The sequence below is a fragment of the Alligator sinensis genome, unplaced genomic scaffold, assembly GCF_000455745.1.
Source record: "Alligator sinensis unplaced genomic scaffold, ASM45574v1 scaffold1445_1, whole genome shotgun sequence".
Taxonomy (NCBI): domain Eukaryota; kingdom Metazoa; phylum Chordata; order Crocodylia; family Alligatoridae; genus Alligator; species Alligator sinensis.
The window spans coordinates 118,343-123,800 of NW_005842985.1; positions in this window are offsets into that span (position 1 = coordinate 118,343).

Consider the following 5,458-nt stretch of genomic DNA (forward strand, 5'->3'; position numbering starts at 1 on the left):
AGTTGCACCAAGCGACTGTTACTAAGTTTCAAATGGGAGTAAAGGGGATACTTTTTTCAGAGCATTTGCCCTTTCAAGGGATGAAATAATCTGATGGGATGAGAGCATTTGAGCAACTTTATAGACAAGGTAATTGGTAGTCATTGCAAAGCCCTTTGAGGAGAATGGTGTTATTCATGTTGCCTCCAGGAGCAATGGATTAAAAGATAGAAGAAATAGGGAGACTCAAGGGAGATGGGAAAGACATTCATGGAGGAGGACATCCCTCCTAGTTTTTGCACATATCCACAAACTACTTCTTTTACAGCTGTTTCCATACCTGTATATTTACCAAATTTTCTTGTATACAATGTGCATCTTCCCCCCCCCCCACTATCCCATTAAGTGTGAACTATATGTGAGAAACATAGTAAGAGAAGTATCTGTTGCTTACCAGGCAAAAGTAAAAGTAAACTCTGCACATGATCCACAAGGAGCTGAACAATTGAGAGGCTTGGCTCCCTACCTGCTGCTACTCCATTACTACAAGGAAAGATTTTTTTTTCCCTTCATTCTGCCTTTCAAAAACAAAGTGTGTATCTTATTCTGGGGCACACTGCATGTGAGACAACATAGTCATTTGTACATTCATGTTTATATTTTAAAATAAATTATAATATTGTTCCCAAGAAGACTCCAGGTTCCAATCCTGTTCTCAGCTACCCTACTGTATAAACTACGTAACTGAAGCAGAATTACATAGTTTGTTCACAGAGTGTTAGAAATAGCCTTCTTTCTATGAAGGAAGAATATTTTTGCTCCTTGAGCTTCTTATTATCTATAATAAGCTTCCTGGCTACTTGTTACTTCTTTTATGATTGTTAATGCCTGCTCCTATTCAACTCAAAGATTCACTGCTGCAGGTTCTTGGTGTATCTCTTTGTGTCTTACCATTAAGTTGTGGAGAGTTGCAGTTAAGTGGCCTATGTTTTGCACTTCCAGGCTACTCGAAGTGTTACTGAAGTAGATGGTTTATCAACAACAAGGACTTTGATGAATGAGCCCCTCCAAGCTTATGGGCTATTTGCTTGTCACCTGTTAGCTGCACACTTCATTACACACCTTAATATGCCCAGTGAAGAATGAGTTTTATTAAACAAAGAAAAAGCCCAAACTATCATGTTAATAGGAGATTTAAACAGTGCTAAGCACTGGAAAGAATGGGACTACTAAAAGAATACATATTATTATATTCTTATTTTAATTATGAAGTGCTTTATTTGTTTCTGTTTCCTTAAGCAGTGAAAGGGAGGGGGAGAGAATTTAGTACACAAAACACTTTTGTACTTTTTTCTCATAAATGAAGATGGGCAGCTCAGACTGAATTTAGCAAAAATAATTTTAAATTTTATGATAGTTGAAAAGAATAACGGCTTTAAAGCTTTAAATGTGTTGAACTTTACACATATCCAGTTCCTCATTGCTGCAAATGTACAATTCCATAAGTAGTTGGAAGTAGAACATTCTACCCTTTTTGAGGTGGATAATTTGTCTGTTAGTAAAATGTCTTAATTTTGCTAAGGTGTGAATTAAGGTTTGAGTACATCTGTTAGGAAGGGTGTATGCCTTCTTGGAAGGCTTTGTACTATTAAAAAAAAAAAAAAGTGATTTTTTGTGGATCTGCAGAACCCATGAGTGTTTTTGTGTGTAGTGATTTAGGGAACAGTGAGAAGTAGAGATGTTAATATTGCCTTAACAGCTGATATATTTATTTTATTGTTTCACTGATTGAATTATTTTTTTGGTAGGCAAGGCAAGTAGTGACCTGTAATATATAGCCTAATTAAGTGTTAACGTGTGGTTCTACCAAGGTCAAACAGACATGGGAATACAAATGAACCACCTGAAATTTTGGTCATCCCTAAATTGACTTTAACCTAAATGTTTCTCTTCAGGTTGGAGTAGCACCTCTCTTTTAATCCTCTTCCCAGCTGCCTTTTTATAGGCCTTGGCTTCCATCTCTTACAATGTTCCAGAGCAGCTCAGGACTTCATCATCCATCCCTGCAGCCCTCTGATGGTCTCCTTTCCAACCTCAGACTTTCCTGGTAGAACATATCTCCTTTGGTCTTTACCGGCTCCTCAGCCAATGTTGCATCACTTTCCCCATTACATGGCTTTCTTATTCCTTATTTCCAAAGATCACATTATGAGCTTCAGCATTTCTAGTAGCCATTTTGCCAGAAAATGTCAGTGGCTGACATGTTTAGAGAAGATGTTAATGCTGATGAACCTGTGGAAGAAAGTATTTAAAGTTAAAGCATCTCAATGAATGTTCTCTGATAAGTAAAATAAAGGCCTGTAGTCTAACAGAAAAATGAAGGGACTTGGGTTGAAGGCAGGAAGCCACTGGAAGGTGGTAAGAACAGGAGTGCTTGAAGATCATGAAAAAAGGCTTCCCAGTTGTTGAATGCTTATTTGAATGGAATCATTTTGAATTACTTCTCACTCTAGCATAAATATAGTTCTCTGAGAGGAGTACTCTTTGTGTCCAGGGAAATTATTTTTAAAAGTCTATGTCTTTATGTGGGATGTGTGTATAAACTTCCCGATGCAAAAACTAAGACAACCCCCCGCCCTGCAACCAACCAACCAGACAAAAAACCCATACCTCATTTACCATTTTTCTTCTCCAAAGCTTCAGAAATAGAAGCATAGAAAATTAAGCTTGAAAGGGACCTCAACCTTGAATGATCTTGAGTAACAGAATATGATAGAGTGGCTTGAGAAATAAAATGTTCATAAAGCAAGTGCAATGGTTTGACTGCTTCATTTTTTTTGACTTTTCAACACTTTCATTTTGTTGTATGTTATTTGTGATCAGGGTCTCTTCCTGGGTATTGCACTTATACTTGGTAAGAGAGTTTTTTTTTTTTTTCTTTAATGATCTCAAGCTCTGCTTGTGCAAAGGCTCCTAGGCACACTTAACTTTGCAAACTCCAGGAATCCTATCCCTTTAACTTGAAGTTAGGCATACAAATAATTCTTCTCAAGATCAAATAACTTGAGAAGGATTATCCCCCTATTTTACAGATTGGGAAATGAGACAGTTAGATTGTGATATGTCCAAGAACATAAAAGGAACTTTGTGGCAGAGCTAAGAATTGAATTTAGATCCACAAGATCTCTGGTCCAAGGCATTAAGGACAAAACTTTCTTTACCTTCAGTCCCTATTATATCACCCATTTCTTAACTGTTATGAGTTGAACTTTCTTTCTAACCTTAGACAATATTAAGTAATCTCTTGGTAGGAAGGATCTAAGTTATTTGTGTTTTACCTATGCTTGCCAATCATAGGGGATAGAGAATCAAACTGTGTTTTATTTGTATGTTAACTTGTGGAGGCTTTACTGCTGCCAAAGCAAGAAAGAGATCCCTTGCCTTAGGAAACCTGAAGAATGTTAACAAGGGAAGAAAAGTACATTTCTTACCAGGGAAGATTTGAATATGTTCAACATTAGATAGAGACATTTCTCTTCTGAGCAGGCAAGCTCTTATGGGTTCCCCACTGGGGAGGTGATATTGCACATGACTAATATGTTATAAACACAAACTGGCTAACGCGTGCTGTATTTACACAGCACATTAGAAGTTTCAGTTTCTATAGGGAGTTCCACATTCCTTCATTTATGGAACCGCTACACTGTATAGAGATGTAGCAAGCCACTACTGCGTTTCTCAGCTAGTTGGAAGCAACAGAAGAAAAAATAAGTAATTCTGCACTCTACTTACATTAAAAGTTTGGGGTGAACAACTGGCACTTTGTATATCTACAATAAGTAAAGTGACTGCTTGCCATAAAAATTGTCAAAAAGCAACAAAATCAGCTCTCAAATATGCAGTGACCATTCCTACTGAAAGGCAGTTTAATTTGGTATATTATTAAAATATCAATTGTGGAACAAGTGTCCATTCTTGCCCATCTCTGTTTGCTCTGGTGCTAGTACTACTTATGAAACTTTTTTCGGGGGGGGAGGGGAGAAGTAGAAGGTAATCTTGTTGTCCTAAACCAGGGGTGGGCAATTATTTCAGGCAGATGGCCGCTTACTGAGTCTTGGCAAGCCATCGAGGGCCACATGACAGGCATCCAGGGGCAGATAAATATTAATTTTCTAAATGTTTTAGGGGCCCTGTGGACCAGATAGAATGGCCTGGTGGGCCGCATCTGGCCCATGGGCTGCATTTTACCCATCCCTGTCCTAGGCTGTTTTCCAGCTCAGAAGGAATATTTCTGCCTTCAATGACTACATATGAAACTCAGAAAGATGGATCCAAAAAAGGTCAGAGTTGTGTTTCTGTGCATTCCCAGAACTGGACCCATCTTGACAGAACTGAGTAGCTCATTTCCCTGTTGTCCCCAAGACTGGTCAGGATCCAGAAGTAAGCATTCCACCACATAAATACCCTAGGGGACAGATCTGATAGGCATTCTCAGAGCATGCCTAACCCAAGGGATCAGGTTCCTTACAAAATACATCTATGGGTTCCATTTGCTTTTAAAAAATGGCTGGAGAAGTTGTGGTTAGAGTGGTTGCCCAGGAACTGGGAGACCCAGGTTCATTTCTCTCCTGAGCCTGAGGGGGCTTAAACCTACCTCCCAGTAAAGTATCCCAATCATCAGAGCTAAGGGTTAAGCTAGGTGGATGTACTTGCTTCCCATCCTGTCAAAGCTCTGTCAGTGTATAGCAAAGAATTCATGACACACTGGGGCAGACAGAGAGAGAGCAAGCAAGAAGCATGATTCTTAGTTAGTGCATTAAGCAGGAAGAAAAAGACCTGGGTTTCAATCCCCATCCAAAGGTGTATTTATGCACCCTACACTAAACAGTTATTGGATAAACTATAACAGCCTTCTTTGGAGCAGGGACTAGAACCAAGTCCTATCTTCCAGCTGAGTGCATTAACTGCTAGGCTACAGAGTCAGACATCCTTCTGTATGCATGCTCTCTCTGATAAGGTAAATCTTGAATACTTTGCACAGTGGTACAGATAAATATGGAGAGTTCTCACTCCCTCACTCAAAATAGCCTACTTCCTGGTGGTTTAAGACGTATTCCTGTGAAGTGGGAGCTACAAGTCTGAATCCCTGAGTCAGAGAAGGGAATTGAATCCAGATCTCCCACTTCCTGGGTCAGTGATCAAGCCATTAAGCTATTTTATACAAAGGTACTGGGTGCCACTGCCTCCTCCAAACGTCTTTTAAAACAAAAGTATGATCTCTTTTTGAAAGAGAGGGCATAGATGCCTGTCTTCAGACTGTGGATCCTGAAGGAAGAGAAGTGCTTTCTTGAAACCCTGTGATGAGGCACCAGAGTCTCAGAGATGGACTCTAGAGAGGTCTCAAATTCTCAGTGTTTCTTTTTGGCTAGGTCTTGGCAGCTGCATGCTCAATACAGTGACATGGGCAACTCCCTGCTGA